The following is a 22061-nucleotide window of genomic DNA, read 5'->3' as shown; positions in this document are numbered from 1 at the left end:
TGTATATTAAAATAAACCCAAAACAAAAACACGTACAACAGACAAACGAATGTTTTTATGATTTCGTGCGGATCACTGTGTTTTTCGACTTTCTACAATTATTAGTTTGCAACAGCAAATATTTTTGTTTTTAAAGTAAACGTTCGCTTGTAGAACCACATGTTCATTATAGCAACTTAAGCGTTTTTCGCCACCATTTTTCCACTTCATTTTTCCACTCATTTTTCGTATTTTTCTCAAAGCTTGACCATCCTCGGCACTTGGTACCACAGCAGATATAATAAAAATGTGTAAGAACTGTTAAAGCATGTACCACAAACTGACTATGAATCTCTGAGTTTTCCTTCTATCTCTAAATGAGTCCAGATGTGATGTCTATTCTTTTGTGCAGCGGCTCTCGTCAGATATGGGTTCTTCGTCTTGTACGACCTTCAGCTGTTAGGCATTACTTCACCATGTATATCCAGTTCTATGCTGTTGTGCATGTGACCAGTGCCTCTTTTCCAGGGCCTTTCCCCATACAGAACACCAGTAATATATTGTTCTACTAAATGCATCATCTACAATTATCACACTTATGTTAGTTTTCTGTAACCTTTTTATTGTTGCTTTTGTCGTTCATTGAGTCCCGTCGGGCTTTTCGGATGAAAAGAGAAAAAAAGACTTTCTAATTTTCCGTTGACCAGCCCCGTCATTGGCTGAATTAAGTAAGACGGCGTGCTTTTATTCTAATATAGTTTTCGTTCTGTTCTGGCCGACTTCTCTTGATATGGCTACCTGGTAGCGAAAAAAGCAGTAGTAGCATTAAGAGTTGGATGTCCTACGTGCCAGCGTCGAAGACCTGATGCGAGCACTCGAAATGCTGGACTAGCTTATGTGCATTATGCGTGTTGTCCTAAAGCAAGACGAGACGTGAAAACGCAATACGAATGTGGGCTAACTCGAGAAAGGACGCTGATTTAAAAAGAGAACAGGCATCTTCGAAGCTGTGACGACGATTCAACGTTGCGGGTTGAGCGTTCTTCAACGATGATGGCTGAAATGAAAAAATGCTAGTTAGTCAGCTGCTCTGCTAATCGCACTAAGCAATAGGGCGAAGACGCTAGCTAATTAGCGACAGGTGGCGCACCTCAGATCGAGAAAGAAGATTGTGATTCCGTCTTATCAGAGTTAATATAGGGAAAACGAGCTAAATCAGTCAGTTTGGTCACGAAATAGGTAAATGTAACGCTTTGACAGCTGAAACTGCACCTGCATCACTTTCGATGACTGCATTTTACATGAGTTCCAAAAGGAAATACCGAACATGACATTGTTCTAGGGATATGCTGTTCCAGTTATATCCAAGGCGAACTACTCCTTCCGCTTACTGTTAATTCCGTTTAATGGTACAATCAAGGAAATATTAGGATATGGCTGTAGAAAGTGTGTACAGTCAAATAGATTAAAACAAATTGTTTTTTGACTTTTCTACATATTAAAACGAAACTAATTTCATCTTATATTATAGCTAGCTTCATTTCTCTTGTAGGGGCTAATCAATTTGCCGGTATTACTTAAAGAAGAGTTGTCTTATGTGTGAGCGTGTTAGGGTGACTCGTGTGCCGCCATAGTTATCCTATTGTTTATTCTTCCTGTTCTGCTGCCGCTAAAGTATGCAGTGAAGCAGGTTTTGCTCATATCGATTTTGCCAATTTGAATCACCGACGCTGTTTCGGCGAATCGGCCGAAAGCGCTCCTTTTTATTGGTTTCATCCTACTGCCTTTCCACGAGACGGGTACAGAAGATTGCATTTCCGTATAACGCTGCTTCTGTTACATCTTTATGGCTAAATATAGGTCAACGGGCGGGTGAATGGCTGGCTGGCCGGCCGGCAAGGAAATAACAAATCCGGAGTAAAGCGGATTAGAGGCCAACGATGGGATTGCTTACAAAGCAAAATCGTATCATAAAATAACCAAACAAAGACAACTATATTTCTATTGTTATCCGTCGTACAAGAACCGTTGGTATCGTCAAGGACCGTCCTAGGAAGAAACATTTGTGAAGATTGAGGAGAACTACTCTAACAAGTAAACGCCTACGAAATACTGTTGCGGTACTTAATACGATGATGTTACATTTGTATCGTCCTTGAAATCCGACGTGGCGGACATAACTAATCAGTTTGCATTTACGCATACGCCTCCAGCTGACCCCAGGGTTTCTCTCAACTCATCTCACTTCCTGTATGGCTTTTGCTTTTGGCGTCTGTTTTGCGTTTTCGATCCGCTTTTGTGCACGTGTGTTTTTCAACTTGAAGAAAATAAATATCCATGCCAGATCAGTTAGTATACTTTTTTTTACGAAGGAACTATACGTTATTGTCGCGTCTGTTTAATTTGCTGTGTATTACGATTGACAACAAAACACAAATCGATGGCCTCGGAAGGTGTTATCACTTCCAGTGGGAAATTCCAAATAACAATAGCGTGGGGTAGTCTAGGCAATGCAAAGTTTTCTTATTCTTCTTTGCTCTTTAATTTGCTTAATAAGCCATGATACTCGTTACTATCATTAGATTTAGAGCCAAAGGTACTGCTGATAATTAACTAGCGACCATCTGTACCCTACGCTATAGGCTACAATACATTCGAGAGCAGCTAGAAAAGCAATGCCACTGGTCAATTATTGCGCACTAGTTGGCTTGTCCTTAAGGCCGTGTTATGGCAGTAACTGAGTGTCGTCAATGGCCAATACTTAATTGCATTACAAATATTACGTTACGAATGAGCGTTGTAGCTCGCCAAGCAGCAGGCGTGCTACTGAGGGTTGGGTCGACCGCTAGAGACGAATTAGCTTCGATGCTGTGGCCATCAGAACAGCGATAGATCTGGCATGCCAGTTAGGCATCGGCGACTGCGTACCGCCAATTCGGGGGTGGACGCCTAGAGAGAAACTTTGCCTATTCATCTGCGCTCTTCTGGTCAATACGTATTTACGTCATTTCCACACTCGGTTTGTTCTGCGAAATGTAGCGACTAGCTGCATGATGACGATGGTCTAACTTGTTAGAAGAGCAAACTACCGGTGCGCTCTCGTAGTCAAGATGGCGTAGCTGTGAGGGAAAACTTAGGTCGGGCGCTCCATCATCGATATGTCATTATCGCACGAAAAACAGGGCACAACGAAATGGCACCGCAGAAGGCGAAATATGTTTGTTCTGTAAGCACAACTGTTTATGGAAGTGTCGGTGAGGGAAGGGGATGGCAATATCGATAACTTATTTCGCTTACGTGGCGCGTGGATAGATACAACTGTTCGATGAATATACCGGTTGACAATGCGCAAATACGGAGTTCTTCTTTTTTCCGTTAGCCAAATATCGACGAGCTGACCTAAAAACATATCGTCAAGCAAAAACCATATCGTTAGCAGTGGTCCGCTAACAAACCGTTCGCCGGCCTAACGCCACGCTTACCTAGCTGGATAGAATATCGAACAACAGATACTAAAGCTACGCTCGTTTCTTGCGATTATTTAGCCAGGTTGCCTTCTCCAGATCTATATGGCTATATCAATAAGGTTCATGGGCATCTTATAATGAAATTTACCTAAAATCACGGCAAATACTTTGGATACTAAAATCAAAGGACCGTTTGATATTAAATGCTATGTTTGCACTCGTTGTTACTAAAATACATGGCAATACAGTTTTTTTTTTGCTTTAAACGAACTTCAAAATTGGCACAAAGTGTAATTGTCTGTGACGTTCAGTAAACGCAACGCTTATGAGAAAAAAAAAAAGAAGAAAATTCAATTCCCTTTCATTTAAATGAAAAGGAATTGTAAAACGCTAAAGCACGCTTCTTTGGCGTCATTTTAAAAACCGCTAGAAACCAGCCGTCCGTTACAGGTGGGACTGTTTTTACGTTACACGGGTAGCATCAAATTATCTAAAATTATTATCAGTCATAATAATAACATCTACAACTTCTGGTACTAGTATCACGATTGCATCAAAGGAATCTGCTTTACAAATCGCGCCGTCTCAAAACATAGAACCGATGATGGCTGAATTGAAAGTTGTTACTGACGAGATCTCCGTTGGATAGGTAACGCTTGTTTATCTATACTAGATAAGTTTCTTGTTGTCCGTTTATTGATTCCTCAATCAGCAGCTTAGGGCTAAAGTAACGTTTACATGTCCTGTTTATTTGGCGGAAGGTATAGCCAGGGGAAGAACATTTACAACGGCCTTGCTTAACTAAGTCCTCTGCTGCAGCTTCTTACGAGACCTTAACAGGAACGACCAGGCTGGCCCGAGTGCCTTCGGTCCGCATAGCAACCCTTTCTCCGACCGACCAAAGGACCGACCGATCGAAGCACCTTCAGGTGCGCTTGCATGGACGCTATACCGTCGCCATTTATGCTAGCGTTCTCCGCTTGGGCACTGTCCAACAGGTAACAACCGACTTGCCGATATGCTCTTATTTATTCTTGCCGTTTTTGGCTCAACTTTAAGACCACCAGTACTACCAAGCAGCCGGCATTAGCTTTATTAACAGTAAGCGGCAGCAAGATTTATGCCGGCGAGTTTTTTCATACACTGCCATGGCTTACGAGTTCGAAGGTGGGTACAGCAGCTGGCGGAACAAAAAAAAGCAGCATTGACGACATATAGCCTTCCATAGGCCGTAACCAGTTAGCAGTGCTTCATGTAGCGGGTGGCCGTTGTCCTGACGTTGGTACTAGGTGAGCTCAACACGAATGATCAGCAGAAATAAAGGGAGGACCCGTCTTGCGCCTGAGCTTTTACCTTGGGCCAGCCCGCTCGGGAGCCCTGCGAAGCAGAAATTGACAGCCAACGGCATGTGACCTGCATTTTAGCTTGGAAGGAGCCGATTCGGGTTGGGTCAACCGAACCTGTCGGATGAACATGCTCTTGCTGCTATTGCTGTTACAGGCCAAATTGAACGAACTGTTTGAGCTGCATCCTTACTCATCTCACATTACACATCGGCTGCTGTTACATGGCTGCAAGAGTGTCAAAAGAAGTACTGCTGGTACTGCAAGTCTTATAGTAATAGGCGCAGTGATACACCCCATGTATCTATGCGAAGGAAAATGTAATTTACAAGCAGCTCGTCTCTATTACAACACCGTAAGTAGTGGGCCAGCGGGTGGAGCAACATAAGAAGTAATAAGCAATTCTCATGACAGATTCCTGCAGCTGTTTCTCGTCTTCGCCTCGATGGTATAAAATAACCCATATATCATTATCGACCACATATTATTTGTAATAAAATATAATTACTTGCCATAAATGCTAAATGGAATAAAATATATAGTTTATTGTCGACTAAAATAAGGTGTGAGCATTGCCGCTTTTTTCGTAAGTGTCAAAGTTACTTTTTTGTTACTCCAGTGTTACGTAATCGTATTGAGTAACCCGCGTATAAACGTTGTCAGTAAATATGTAGCGGGGAGTATATAATGGCGTTGTGGTGTAAACAGCTTTTTGTTCACGTTAAATGAGATAATGAGCAGATGTGTGAATTTCGGTTATGACTCTTGATATTGCAATATGTGATATTGAAATTGGACCTTTTTCTAGATATAGGACCACGATGCTTTGATTTCCACTTGCAGTACAGCGCAGACTATGGAAAAATGTGGTAAAGACAATCTATATATATATATATATATATTTCTGCCTACAGTCATATACTTATATAGCCTGCGCTTAGATGTATTCTTTGGTGGAATCAAAACTATCCGTATTTCAGAATCATCATCCTATGGGGGTAGCCAATGTTGTCGTAAATATGTCAACGAAATATGGCCAGACTTACCCAGACGATGCGCGCTGCGCAAGCCTATGGCTTCGAAGGAATGATGTACCTAAGCGCCTGGGTTCGTGTTGAGCAGTATGGGTGAAGACCTCATAAGTACACGATTTTTTAATCAAATCAATCTGAAAGTTAAATAAACACTTATCGTAAGCATACTTGAAATAAACGAATTATAGAAAAGTGTTTGACCACACAATTTACGGAGTATGCGAACGATCATTGGAAGCTGAGTGATAACCAATGTTTTATTCAGAGAACAAAGCTTGTTACCTAGGGCTCTTCAGCGGAGTCTGAATATCTAGATACAATTAGGGTCACGTTGATACCTATAATCATACATTTGATTTTGTGGGACAAGATATGCTTTTGGAAAATTTAATGAACCCGTTTATTTTCTTCTTAAATCATGTATATATATGTGAGTTCCGAAAGGGACGTACATTAGGAACAGGTATTTCGTGAATATGGTATGAAATAACGGCGAGGTGCAAGGCTAAATAATTTCAGATATTGCAAAAAGCACTTGCTAACACAAAAAGATCATTAAAACTGCTAGCTATGTTGCAATGTTTGTCAAGTTTGTCTAGCTCAATTCGATAAGAAGTTACTTCAAAAGTTATTTGACCATTTAGGGCACGTTGATTGCCTGGTGAAATAACCTCTAAACTTAATCATAATGACGATGTACGGACCTTTGCACATAATAAATATTATTCTATATATTTACAAAAAAAAACATTCAAAAAGCATATCTTGTATAAATAATCGCAATATGGTGAGATCTTGTATGTGCAATTGAAAGATCTTGCATTTCTTTTATTTCCCAGCCCTTGAAGACCGTCCGGAATCAGGTTTGGCCTTGACAAATAATCTAGGATCACAAAACGGATTACAATTCTTCTTAACGAGGTTCCGTTTTCGATTGTTTCCTGCGTCTACAGTATTTAATATAATTGGTGTGCACCTAGTTCTACATTGGAACTTGAACTGAATAAAAATGTGCTCCAATCTCGTCAATCAGCAAATTAAGTTGTAACTTAAGTTGTTCTAAAGACTTTCGTTCTGAATTTGAAAAATGAAGTGAAAGCACCGATTGATTAAGTTGATATTTTTCAGGAACACTACACTTGAAACTTTGCATAATTTTTACATATAATTGCGACTTATGACTGAATGATCTTGCGCCTCGCTGGACTTGTGTAGCAGTACAATAGCTTGAAGATGAACGATAAACGACAGCGTTGTTTCCATTGCGTCAATATCTATTTTGAACTGCTTAAACTGGTTCATAATGTTTAAGTGTAGATTCTTAGTAATTCACTTAGGATGCGGTATACAATATTAAAAAAGAAATCGCGAAGTTTTAAAATTGGTTATTGCCTGACTTTTTATTCTGCTACATCTTCGAGCTTTAACAAGTGCTACAGTATTCAATATCCCTTGAGGCACATCGCAGATCGAATCCTCAAGCCATGTGAGGACAAAGCTAGCAGACCTTCATTTTCCTCGCTGACTTTTGCCAATGAAATCGTTAGGTGCGCACTAACGTTCTTTATTGAGCGATATCATGAAGCAGGGGGAAATTTAGCTCCATTGTAGAACGAGATTTAAATTAAAGTGGCCTTGCACAGTGGCTGAAGCAGACCTAGATTTAACGGGATAAAAAATCAAATACTGAAGTACGTAGATTGGTTTTCTTGGCCCGCTCGCTCGCTCGCTCACCCGATCATGTCGTTCGTCGTGCGGCTGTCATCAACCCTCAAGAGGAAGCGAGACCAGACCTCTGAACGTTTTTGATGTCGGCTTTAAGTATCACCAGGCCTGCCGACCATCTATCTCAAAGTCTACGACTTACGGGGCGCGTGCCCCGCACTGCTGGGCGTATGCGTGGGCAAAACTTTTACTAAGCCGTGGCAATCGACGGGCAGAATGCTGCTGCTGTTTTTAATTATAGAGATCGTACTGATGATGACTATGCGAAAAGAAGTGCAACTGGGGAAAAACGCGAGATGAAGACAAGGAGCTAAGGGGTAAGGCGAAAGTAAATACTTGACGACGACCACCTAAGCTCCAGACCCGGTCCTGTGCGTAGGAGTCGAGCACAAAGACAGAAAGTAAGGGACATTAAGCAAACCGTGAAACATGAATGACCTGTATAAAGGCAGCGTGGTTCAGCTAAAAAGGAACGAGGATAATGGCAACAGTCGCAAAAACCGTAGACATGCCAAAAAAGTACAGTACAGTAACACCCATGATATAAAAACATTTTGGTAAAGGTGCATTATGCGCAACATCTTAGCTAGAGAAACTATCATATTCTATTTACATTTAGAAACGGTCCAGCTCGCTGGCTTGCAGAGACTTCGACTTATGTCAGGTCTCACAAACTGCGCCCCGTATATCGTCTTTTCCGCGTTGTTACACACGGCTGATCCTGTTGTCTATGCCCCGATAAGCGATCGCATGAATACGTTAATAGTACTGCTTGACGAACCACACATGCGGTTTCTATTTGATTTTCTCAATATTGCAGATAAATGTTAGAAATATAAATAAATTCAGACTGTTTCTGGGCTTCGGAAGAAGTTTGAATTTTTAACATTTTCAAGATGAAGAACTGCAAGTAACGCTGGACGAATATTTTGGTCATCAGTTGAGAGTGATTCAGCCAGCGCTTTCGAATCGTGTACATATTATGTAAGAGGAAACATTTAAAGAAAGAACTGTATTCTGAATAAATTATTACAAGTCCCAGAATCCCATCCTTACTTCAACATATCATGAATAGACCAAGAACAACCAGCCGAACCCTATGCAACAGGAATAAAATTTCCTCTGCGTTCCGTAAGATATAGGAAAAATTATGTATTTAAAACTTATAGGACATCAGAAAGCTTTTAATGTAGGAATTAAGCCAAAGAACTCAATTCAAAATAGCATACCCATTGCCGGTCGAAGAGTCAATCACGTTGGGTGCTTCAAAGTGAAAAAAATTAGCCTCCACTATGTAAGCCTGAAGAGGCTAGAGTTCTATCACGAGAAAATCTGCTAGGTAGTTGACAGAAAAGCAAAAAGCTATTAACTATAACGGCCATTAAGTCGAAGGCTGAAATATTCGCACGATTATGGTTAATTAAGTATAGATCAAAATTATAAGAGCTTATTTGCACACCTAAATATACCTACATAGAGGAAAGTTTTGTTCTAAAACAGCAGAACAAATAAGCACTCAAGAGCTGACGCTTTATTCCATTTAGGTCTGGGAGGTCTACTTTCCTATATAGGTCATACAAATTAAAGAACATAGTATTCGTGGTAATTTTCCCCGCGACGCTGTCTATAAAAATAAAGGATAGGTTTAGGCTAGACGGATTTTTGTTTCTTCGACGCACAAGGTTCTTTTTCAATAATAATATTAATGGACCATGTCTGGTTTTTATGTGCTGTGTATTAGTCTTGTATGTTATAAGCGCCAAACAAATAACTTCAATGAGCTTATACTTCTATATATTCAGGTAAATTACTACTACGTGAACCTCAACTATCGAATAAGTAACTAAAAGCTAATCTGTACTGATCATTCTAAATGTTCGCTCTGTGCCAAGACGCTAAATACAGATATCAATTCTATTGATATCGAGCTGCTATACGCGCTCCTTATAGTTCTCCTACACCTTCCTTCTCGTGGCATATTTTTCCTTTAGGTTGTATTGACAAGGACTCTCCAATTCGATTAACATCTATCCTTGCAGTGAAAGCAATACATATATTAAAGCATCCTATATCGTTTTGGGTAGACAAAAAAAGAGGAAATTATTTTGGCCGCAATAGTAAAGGCCCTTCTCCTATTTCCCAATGTAAACAACTGTCGATTACTAGGACGATAGTTCCTCAGAGCTTCAAAAGTTTACAGTCTTTGAGGCAGTCCAGGCAGTAGACGAACCACTACATTTGACAACTTTAAAATATCGTCTCAACAACTATAACCGTTCCTAGATAGATGCCCACTATATCAAATATATTTTTCAGTTTAGATTTCATCTTCTTTTTTTATGTTTGGCTGACTCTTTATCTTGAGGTGCAAGTGAGTGACTTTGTCTACCTTCTATTCAGTAGTCTTAATATTTTATTAAGCTTTCTGCCGTTAACCATCACTCGTTATTAGATTGCCTAGGTATGAGCGCTATATTTTTACCTGCCTGCTCCTTCAACGTTAATACGATACGTCTCAAACTGAATCTTTTACAACAACGATTAAGATTAGAACATAGTCGTCTAAGTTACACTTATAACCAATAGACCTGGTTTACATCTTAGAGTGTATTCCTATAATTGCAGGTTTGCGGGTTGTATCGTTTCAGTTTGCAGTTGTTTTGCTAGGTCCTTTATTCAGCGAAGCTCTTCATTTGGCTAAAACTGACGAAAAATTAGAAATTCTGTGAATACATTTATCTGTTCTCCTTACTCAAGGAGAGACTATATATATATATATAATCGCAATTGTAAAATAATAATAAATAGTAAATATAAGGACAACGATAAAAAAAAAAAGCCTAACCTTTATTTCTCTAGCAGAACGTAATATATTTTCCTAAATCTGAAGAACGCAAAGAGCAGTCATAACGATAATACAGTATCTATATTAAACTAGCATAGTCTAAAAGTATCTTCCACAGTTTAAATATGCTCGCCGCTACTTGACTTATCGATTTGTTGTTTACCTAGAAAAAGCGAGAAGAGCTCGCGTTTCACTGAAGGGAGAAAGACGAACCTTCATATGCATATTTAGGTTTACCTCGTACGGGTCTCGTCACCTTTCACTGAAGTCGCTTAGGTGGCGTATTTACTCAGGCCCGAAGAGACCCAATTTACCTTGCATATGCGAATGAATACGATCAATAAAATTACGCTCCACGGCTTCACATTTACACGAGGAGGTCGAACTGGTTGATTATCTCTTAGTATCCTTTCGGCTATCCACGAAAAAAAACAAGTCAAAGCCAGCGTGGAAGGCAGGAAGGTAATTCAGGTCGAATGGTAGATATGGAAGAGATTGGGCGCCTAGGGTTCTACTAAGCGCATCTTCTACGAATCGGAACTCCTTCATAAAACATGCAAAGGCAGAATGTTCCTTGGCTTTGAAAACTATGGCAGTTGCTTTGGTCAGATGTCGACAATTGCGTCGTCCACCTAATCTGCAAGTTACAAACTGTCTTCTATTGAAGTCTGAAAAACAAGTAGAAACATTTGCAAAAAAAATGTATGCTACCTTATTGGTGTTTATATTTCTTTTCGGTAAATATACAAGATCCATTTATGTCTAGCATTCTACTAGTTCGCAGTCCGTCATAATAGCGCTGTATTTATACAACGTTCCATGATAGACTTCACTTACCTTATTTACGTTTCACATATAAGTCATATGTCTCAGTATTTTTGTATGCCCACACAGTCAAACACCTCAAGACGCTGTCATAACTTAATTCCATTGGCGCACGATAAACAGAGGCTCGTTTTTTACCGCTGGTCAGTGAAAACCAAAATCGCCGAAATTGAAGCACAGCCAATGTTGCGAACAGAAGTAATTGGCTGGAAGTTCAAGAGCAAATTGGTTTGTAAAAGGAGTAAAAAAAAAAAAAACAACCCAGATCTGGGGAGCGTTTGGGAGTCAGCAAGATCTGGAAATCAAAACATCTTATTTAGATGAAAGGGAACGCGCCTTGAATCAGGCAAAATAGATTATACTTCGTAGCGCTACATGTTTTATTTTAGTTTGTGCGTATTGCCCTTTACACACATAACTTTAGATTCCACCCACTTTTGCACTGCGGGAAATAAAATATGGTAATAGATCTTCAAAGAAGGCCGGGCGATCTTTAACTTTCGAAAGTGGTCCAGCTGAAAACCACTATTCATTTTTCTACAAACACAAAGACACAGAGCGCTTAAGAACTGAAGGTAGTTCTGATCTAGCCTTCGCGTAAGGTTAACGTGTTGCTTATAATGCTAACTTTCTATATCTGTATACCGTTGACAGCTGGATAAGTTTGCTTTTAATCTAAACGCACGCCGCGACAGCCTCAAGGGCAGAAGATGCGTCTGTGACAAGTGAGAGGGAAAGAAAAATACAAACAGCGCGGCAGCAGTGGTGCATGTCGATGCGTTTTCGCCGAATTATTACTTCGGTGTAGGGGAAAATCCTAGCCACCTCCGAATCCTTTGTAATTTGTTTCGCATGCACATCCTTCTGTATTACGCACCAGAGTAACGTATCCTCTGGGAAGTGTGCAGCGTTTAGGCTTGTAGCGTTTCGAAGTAAGAAAAATGACTAAGACGCCCCCATTATCGTCGCACGCTAACGTCGTTCCCCCCACTTGTCGGTCGTGGAACACCGCAGCTTTGAAATACTGTTAGGAAGGCTGGGCGAGCCGGAGACGACTTTTTCCGGCGGTGCTCTTATCAGAAGATGCTGCCCAAGCACTTAGCGATGTTTTATCACGAATCCAACGTGAAACTGTGAAACAATCTAGGAATCATAATATTTCCCTAATTTATAACTAAGTTATGGAATATATATGTCGCTCGCGACATCCGGACGGATGCGACAACGGACCTAACGTTGCAAATATGCGTTAAATAGTTAAACAACATAAAAAAAATCTTTATGGTAGCTCCGTTAGTCTAAAGATGTGCAACGGTTTTCAATACGGCCGAGATAGCCTTATGTTCCATCTAACAAATAAAGGTAATTCCCAACACAATTCAAGAGTAATGAACTTCTAGAATTAAATATTTATTCATTAAGGCTCTCTCAGGTGCCTGACAGAGCTAAGCCACGCCGTTCACGTGGCGTCCTACCGATTACATCATGGATCAAAGTACAAAGTTAAAATGAAAGTTGACTAACATCGATATGGCAGAAACAAACAGCACTTTTGTTTACGAAGCGATAGGTCTTAAGACTAACGCTGAGTATTTAAAGGAAGAAAGAAAAATAAACAGACATAGAAGCGAATCGTGTTAACTCCCCAACAATGGGCTTTGCTTTATTACACCTTCAGATGGTAATTACACACGCACTTCATAAAGGAACGATCTATCGTGTCGCAACAGCTATCTTGTCAAAGACAACGCATCATTAAAAAATCCGTGGCATATATGTACGAGAATAGGACATGATGGCGTATCAGATCTTTTCTATTTATCTAACTTCAAAGTTTTAAGGGTTCCTACTATAATTCGAAGGCGCCTCGAAGACGAAATCGCTTAATAGAGCTTTAAGTCGTTCTAGTAGTCTTTGCTATTGTGGATCCAATTTATTTAAATGTAAAAACAAGTATGTCCGATCGACCATGAAAGCTAATTTTTCTAATTCCTAGTAACTAAATCAGTAGGAATTATTTGAATCAGATATAAGCGGTGAATATAAATTGATGCATTCTGTGTAGAGGCATGCTCCTGTATCTTCTACAAATTAACTTATTTGTAAGTTAACATTAGGCAACTAGATTTATTTATTGCCCAAAATAGAAATTTTTTTAGCACTTATCGAGTTAATATGTATTTGTACACTGCAGGTAGACTGACAATTACAGTCCTTTTCCAATATTGCCTATTTAGTTAATTGAGTCAGAGATTTTGACACACGAGGGTAATTTGTCTGAAAAAGAAATCCTTTTTTTTCCTTACCACATTGTCTTTTCATTCTCTGTTGATTATCGATTACTGTCGCGCCACTCTACCAATTTGCTGCGCGTTGCTATTGCAAGGACCTTGCAACCCGTGAAAGATACAGCCGCAGATATCGCTGGAGCTCTAAGAGCTAACTCCAGTTCAACGACAGATGCGTCATGCTCATAATCAAACCATTAAAGAATGATTAATTTTTTTTTTGCCGTGCACAAACATAGCTCTACTCCACTTCAGCCGTTGTACACCTCGAAGCTCCGCCAATCGTTAGGCTTACCTAGTCGACCAAAGTTTAGATTTTTTACAAGTCTGTCAACTCTAAAGCGGTGAGGGGTTACACATTTTCTGGAATCGATTTGGTTTTTCGTACGAGACGCACGTGCAGCTGAAGCCAACCTCATATAAATCGTGAATAGCGTACGCCTGGAGAAAAGTGACCAACGATAATGAATAAGCTTCTGAACGACAAAAAAAACTATTCCATGAATTATTAAATAAGTGAGGTAAAGTACTTTTTTTAAAGTACTTTACCTCACTTACTGCGATAGAGGTAAAGTACTTTACCTCTATCGCAGTCTATCTAGATCTACAGTCTGAGAGCAGAAAACTCACAACTGTAAGGCGAATACGAATAAGTACGCACTTCCATTTTTCTCCATTAGGTGCAGCTGGACCTTATACTCAAAAAGGCAACATTTTTTTTTTTCCCAACACTTGTACGCTTCAAAACTACTTTAGAACTAAAATTTGCCTAATAAGGCTACTTGTTAATTCGATTTAAACAAGTGTATTTTGCGTCTCCGGTTCTGCTTCGGAGATTTACGTTTACGCCGCAATTATTTGATCAGATTAGCCGCCTGTGCTCTCAAGTAACTCTGCTATCCTTTGAAGCATTTCTGTAACCTTTTTGCTCTGCTGTTGTTTCCGCTACAACACGATCTCCAAAAACCCCAGATTTATTTGTTTTACGTCCGGGACTTCGTTTCCTTCGGAATCTACTAAGAAAACATTTGACTGGCAGTGTACCCTCGAAAGCAGGCATGCAACTATAAACGACTCACTTAAAAAGGAAGATGTTTCACCTTGCTTAAATTTCTTTACAGGCAATAACAAATCTCCTTGATGTATGGCCCTTTACTCCTGGCATTTTGCCTATGCCCTCTATCTTATTTGAGCCGTTAGCTTAGTTTGCTGACTATTGAAAAATAACCGGCCTTGCCCGTCGTCTTTGTGCTTCTGTTCGTCTCAGCGAACCTGCGAATGGTGCGTACACACCATTACTCTGGGCCGCACGTCGTGATCGATAAGACCCAGCGTGGAATATCTAACATATCGGTTACAAGCATGCGTACCATGCCTCACCTTAGTGTAGTGCGGCGATGTAGAAATGCTCTATTTTCAGTTACGTACATGGACGGTGTGCAGCTATTACTGGTCGTCTTAGCTGCCCTTCATTCTCGAACGGTAGACGAGGCGGCTAGAGGAAATTCGCTTTACTTTGCCCGTTTCATTGTTGAAAAAATTAAAAACAGCAAATGAAATACGACGTTCCCCTGAAAAGCGTTCCCGGCATTCGAATGTTCATCCTATTTTTGAGTAAATTTCGTTTTCGCATAAAATATTTCTCGCATTAAGATGCTATATTGAATATGCATCAGCCAACATCAGCATACAAGGTAAGCCCCGTGACTCGAAAATCACCAAGACCCTGAAGCTTTCGGAAATTGCAACAATGCTCTGGCACTATTGTACTGTCTTGTAGACGACACTTACTACTGCAGCATAACACAAGCGTTCCTTCATTCGAGAAAATGTCCATTTTTATAATTCTGAGTCCTTTCGTCCAGAACAGATGCTTGGATCAGACTGGAAGATCACCAATATTCAATCTGTGTACGAGTACGTTCAGCAACTATTATTTGTCATACAGTTGGAACTGTTTGAGTGAAATGCCAAAATAAATACCTTAAATTCAATGAGATGCGCTGCAGCTGGGAGTGATCTTGGCATGTAAAGCTGAGAGAACATATGTTCACAATTAAAATTTTATAAACATTAAAAACAAATGTGGAACCCATCTAGGTCGTAAAACCCGATATCAGTATTTTCTGAGATTATAATATACGACTTCAGTTTTTATCGAGCACTCAGCAACAACGAACGCTTCTATGCTGCTAACGGAACAAAACCACCTCATCCGTTGTCTTCAGTTCTTAGAGACTGAATGCCGAAGGTAGTCGGCCTAGCCTGGTGCTTAAGGTGGCATTCTTAGGGTTGTAACAACGAACAATCTGAATTGTCATGGCTTTCGAAAATTTCGTTGTAATCGCTTACTGATAGCATAAAATCACGTGTTTTTTTTATGAAGAGAATTAAGCTGTTTTACCGAAGCTTGGCTTTTTGCAAGTAGAGAATTCCTGGCTAAGTTGCTTGCTAACTTATATTTTGCGGTAGCTATTGCTTGGCAGTAAATACTGCTTGAAATTTTAAGATATGAGAGATCCTGCGGTATAAAATATCCATCTTGTAAAAACGTGAACCATTACGACCGTTCAAATAACACCGACATGTGTAACAAGGAAAGCGCGCAATTATCTAGAATTATGGGTTAATAATCATCTACTTGAGTTGTTGTCACGTGCTTACGTAATCATGATCATATAATAATAGTAGCGAACTCTTCAAATGTCAATGGAAAATAATTGCGGTTGAATGGAAAAGCTGTTGTTCACGGAAAGGAGAACGCAGTCAATAAAGGATGTAGCAATCCTCTCGGATTCTCGAAGGCCCTTCTTTATACAACCTTTATTTCGGTTATAATTTGTAGTTTGCAATAGAAAATTCTGGTTTGTAATAGTGTTCCATAACGCTGGTTCTGCCATTCTCCCTTGTTACGAGCACACAATTTAGTATCAGTGGATGTCGCTTCATACGCTAGGCCAAAGTGGCGAATTTATCTAAAACTATAGGGGACATTTTTACTGGGTTCCCGTGATAGCGCAATGGTAACTTGTTCACTGCTCACAAATCAACAAAAAAGCCTTACTAACCAGCTCACTGGCCTGTCAACACAAACAGACAGCTGATCGCTTATGCGCAGCTATATGACAGATTTTACTACTTTGCTCACTGCCACAGCAGCACCGAAAAAGAACAAGAAGTGTCTAGCACGTACCTGCAGCAACGGACCGTGAACATACGGTCCGTCGCTGCAGGATCTGCATCGGTCTGATCGAAGCCGAGTGACGCGCGATATATGTTTAACTCAATTACCTATTTGCCTGTGTTGCCGATTGCCAATACCGAAATAATTGAAGAACAGTTTTCCCTAATCTAATTTAGCTGCCAGTAATCTAGTCAACTGTACAAACCCAGCAGATGCCACTGCCCCAGTGACACAACGAACCATTCAGCGAATTTATGCTATATATATATACATATAGCTTGGCTGGCAGGTGAGTAAGTGTCCGCATAGGTCCGATAAGTAGTTGAAGCCACTGTTGGCAAACTTATAATGGTACCACCGTTAGCTTATGCGTGCGAATGACGGCATGATCATGGAATAGCGTCGGTATAGCCTTCATAAAGCATTTTTTAGTAGAAACCACTAAAAGACTCATTCCCTGCCTTTCTCTCCATCACGCTGCCTCTCTTTAGTCACCTGAGGCCAGTGGAGCTGGCGTTAGCGGTAGAGTGAAAGCTTGTTCTTTGAAAATTTTCTAAGCACAATGTGTACTTAAAGAAACGGAGCCGAATCGGGTCGCGCGGGATTGCCTCTGTAAGAGAAGCAGTTGAACGGCTTTCAATGCCATTACCAAACAAGCGACCCCGTAACGGAAAGGAAAGCGAGTAACAGGAGGTTTGCCGTCGGACATATACAATCTTGATCTCTATCGACTATAGCGGCCCTCGCACACAGACAAACACACAGGCATTTCACGCTGTTTCACACACAGTTACGGAACAACAGCTTCTTCGTCAAAGATACCAGAGAACATCTAAACCCGCCTTCGTCTTGTGCTTGCTTAGGAGCCTATGGCGATCGACGGAGCCAACAGTAGTAGATAGAGCGGCCAAAAAGGGGTTCGTTCCCTGTCCCTATGTTTGAAGACCTTGTGACGGTTCTTTGAAGAAAACATAGGTACGCGAGTTATCATTCACAATAACCTATCAGATACGTACATTTGTCCTATTGCTAAAGGTAGTAAAAACGGAATGCTTCTTAGGAATGACGGAGTTTTTTGACTTGAAAAAACCTACTTGAAAAAAGCTGACCAATAGCTTTTCAGTTATACAATAATAAGTCAGTAATCAATTATAATAACCCGAAACCATACGCCTCATGTTGCTTTGGCCAAACAAGATGATACATAGATTTCCGAAGGCTCCAGGAATGAAATTAACTAGAACCGGCTTCTATTTCGAGAAACGACTTGGTGATGCTTTCTGACTTTTAGAATTGTAATATCAACTACAGGGTAATTCTGTCTCGTCGATATAGATACCATTACGCAGATGATTCCCACTGGTCGGTAGCAGCGCATAATACAGTAACAAACCCATAATGAAGATGTTGCGTCTGAAAAAAAATCGAAATCTGGCCATATGATTCACTGGCTAATAGCATTGTTGAAGCCTTCATGATAGAGTCGTTTGGTAGGTACGAATGGCGGTTGTTCCGCGGATGCCCCACATGTAGAATTTCATGCTTCCGATCCCTTAACAAAGTAGGTGCAAATAGTTGGCCGCGTTAAAGTTAGCGCATGTATTGAAACTTTTTGGCACAGCCGAAACTGTATAATCCGAATTGACGATTAGTGCATATGCAGTATATGAGCCTCATGCTAATCACTTCAATCGTCCGAGCAGTTCAAGGGATCATCAGATTTTTTAAGACTGAACGGAGCCACAGGTAGAAGTGGGGCAAAATGTGTTAAGGTCATAAGCTGTCGGCCGCAAGCCAAAGGTAAGCTAATAGTTGGTTTGCGCTCTCTGTCAGCGAAAGCTTTCTGGCATGGCAGGTCAGTTTCGAGTTTTTATGGTATGACGCATTTGCACGTTGCTTGTAGAGATGCTCACGGTAACTCAATCATTAGACAGCCGAGACATGGTGTAGAATGTCTGCCTATAACACATGGAAATAAGACCAGCGTCGTAAAACGATAACATATGTTCACAGCTACGACTAAATATGTCATGATTGCGCTCCGTATGTAGAAGGTCGTATCGATATTAGTCAGTGACCTTCAGAGAGATCACCGTCAGCTTCATACTTTCGAAACCTGCTGAAGGTTCATTCCTTCCTCTCTCTCCCTCTCTCTAGCGTTTATGGTGTAACACATGGGTTGTACACCTATAAATACAATCCAAACAATTAAGGTCGGAATTATTTGTCCCATGCTTATTACTCAGGCTTTTATAAATATGTGTGTATACATATACATATATGTATAAACGAAGCCATTAGTGAAGGAAACAATATTTCATACGGACATTTCTGTCTTGCTTGCTAGGTCGGGACTATTGTCACTTGTGTTTCGAACGCTCTATCGGAGACTGCAATTGATTAGAACTGGGCACGGCATTCTCGGAATAAGGATTTTCTTTTTTTAAGATCAACGATCAAGACAGTTGGATTTATTATGAGACTCATCGAAGGGCTAAATACACTAACTGATTTGAACTGTGTCCCTAGTCAGTCTTGTCCAGCTACCTACTTCTTGTAAATCCAGATAGTTTTTGTCTCGTTTTGCCGGCAGCAAGAGGAAACCCTCAGTACTTATGTATATCAAAAGAACACGGCAGCTTACCGCGCAAGGCCCACATTCTATAGATGTTCGGCTCAGGATTCGTCTTTGCTGAGATCTAAAGGTCGCAATTTAATGACAATGTTTGTTGCTCCCTTGCTTTATTGTAGACCTTTACAATTCAAGATCTGTATTAATCCATAGATTTTCTTCTATCGAAAAGTCACTTCTATATCAGCCGCTACGCTGTTTTTTGTGTTTTAAGTCCAGTACTTGCTTGGCAAATATTGTCGGTCCCTCTTATTGGTATGTCTTGTGTTCAACATTAGATTTGCTTTCCCCGTAGAATTGTGCACGTGGAACGTTCTTTGATTTTTCCACGAAATTGAATACATCTCTGCCTAGTCACAATGGACTTTCAACTCGTCCGAAACGTATCGTAACATCTTGTAGGAAATCAAAAACACATTTGGAATACTCTGTATCCGCTGACCGGTGCCAATTTGTCCAATGCAAATATAAAAAAAATACAAGGATGAAAACACAGCCCCCTGACGAACGTCAAGGGTTGTCAATTCAAACAGGCTTTGTCGTTCTCAGCCTCTGGCCAGTCCTCAGCGTGCTTTGTGACTACCCTTTTTTTTCTAACATTTTTTAACATAAATATTTTTTTAAATCAAAATACGTGCAGTATGAGTCGTAAACTATGTCAATTTCTGATCCGTCTCTTCCTAACAGTCATGTGCAGTTGGAACGGCGTGCGACCAAACCGTATTGGTCTGGGTCAGAAGACCGTTAATTTCCGAACATGTCAAAATAATAGCCACGATTTTTTTTTTTTACAAAAAAGCAAGCTGTCAAAGAATATTGCAGTAACGACTTAATATTTACAGGACCGGTCTGAATTTTGTTCACATAAACTTCTCCGAATTCAATATTCCAATAAACAATTCCGAATAAACCAGCAGCAGTAACAGCTTTCAAATATCAATTTGTAAAATTCGGTTGGAAATAAAGCTAGTCTTTGCAAAAGGGCAGCCGCGTCCTACAGAAATTCCGAGAAATACTTACTTCGATGATGCGTAAAAGTAACTAACAAAACGTAAAAACGCTTGGCATAAAACTTGTTTGATCTGTATAAGAATGAGCAGTACGACTGGGACATTGCCGACGCGGGAGATGTTCGCTGCCTTTTAATCGACCATCAGCACAATTGAAAAATTAATGGCCCGTTTAAAATCAAAATTCGATCAAGTCTCGGAGTCTTATTCTAGCTTTTAGCACTTTATATAAGGAAGCCTAGCTTACTACACGTCATGAATCTGCCTGTGACATTGTTAAATATCTGCCAGGAACAAAAGGTCAATAAAGGAATTAGCATTTGATTGACAATAGGATCTCTGGGTAAATTTTCCATCGCTCGCTTCAATATGTTCTCCAGCTGGTCGTTTTCGCTACCGTAAATAAAATGCTTTTTCATGCTCCATGTTAACTTTTATAGCAGATACTCCGCGGAAAAAGGGAGTCGTCATTACACACTCGTCCAAGTTCTTCTGTTTGCTCTGTATACGACTCGCTGCTTTCGAAGATTCCGCTAATCGCATGATAGCAGAGTTCTGCCTGATGAGTGATTACGGATTAATGAATTCTGTACGGTTCCTGTCATGTTCCTTTGGAACCACGCACTTGGACCAACTGCTCTGATCATTTTTGCTGCATTGGCAGTTCTAGCCTAGCGATTGCTAACTATCTTTTTATCTTAGCCATACATCATAAGTGATTAGAGTCATTTGTTGTCCGCACGTTTCAATTGTGACCTCTGATTGCGTACCGTTAAAGTGATTGCTTGACCTTTATCTACTAAACATTAATGTCATTGTAACCGCGCATTTTCTACGTTTAGTTTGGTGTTCTGTCATTAATTACTGTGACTTCATTGTTGTAGTACACAACACAGCACAATACGAATCACAGCATTCAGTCTTTGTATATTTAGGCTATCTTTTTCACTGTTTGGAGTTTGTTTTTAATGTTTGTCGGGTTGTCTTTTTTTCCTAATTCGAAACGACTATAAGAATTCCCACTAATTCGTTTAGGTATCCCATCGTTCGTTCATATACATTTTGTAATGTTTCTGCATTTAATAGAGAGACGGTACAGAGCTATTGTAATCGTCACGTCAACTCGTTTGGCGACCATTTGGGACCACTTGTCGGCAGCTATCGAAGACTCTTTCGAAATATAGAAACGTTAAACAAGGGTCTTTCAACGATTAATAACATTTTAAACCCGATGAACCCGATGTGGGATTCTCATCATTCCAATAACAACAAGTGTTCATGTAGTTCAATTTGTTCATCATTACCAAGTGCGTATTATTACCAATATAAGCATACAATTTATCACAGACAAAGAACGTGCACGTTTCGGTTGAGATAAGATAAGATAAGATAGATTCTGATAGATTCTGATAGATAGATAGATAGATTCTGATAGATAGATAGATAGATTCTGATAGATAGATAGATAGATTCTGATAGATAGATCCTGCTAGATAGATCCTGATAGATAGATAGATAGATCCTGATAGATAGATATATAGATAGATAGATCCTGACAGATAGATAGATAGATCCTGATAGATAGATCCTGATAGATAGATAGATAGATAGATCCTGATAGATAGATAGATAGATAGATCCTGATAGATAGATAGATAGATAGATCCTGATAGATAGATAGATAGATAGATAGATCCTGATAGATAGATAGATAGATCCTGATAGACAG

Source organism: Varroa jacobsoni, unplaced genomic scaffold (genome assembly GCF_002532875.2).
Source record: "Varroa jacobsoni isolate VJ856 unplaced genomic scaffold, vjacob_1.0 scaffold_158, whole genome shotgun sequence".
NCBI lineage: Eukaryota > Metazoa > Arthropoda > Arachnida > Mesostigmata > Varroidae > Varroa > Varroa jacobsoni.
Note: the sequence above shows the minus strand (reverse complement) of the source record.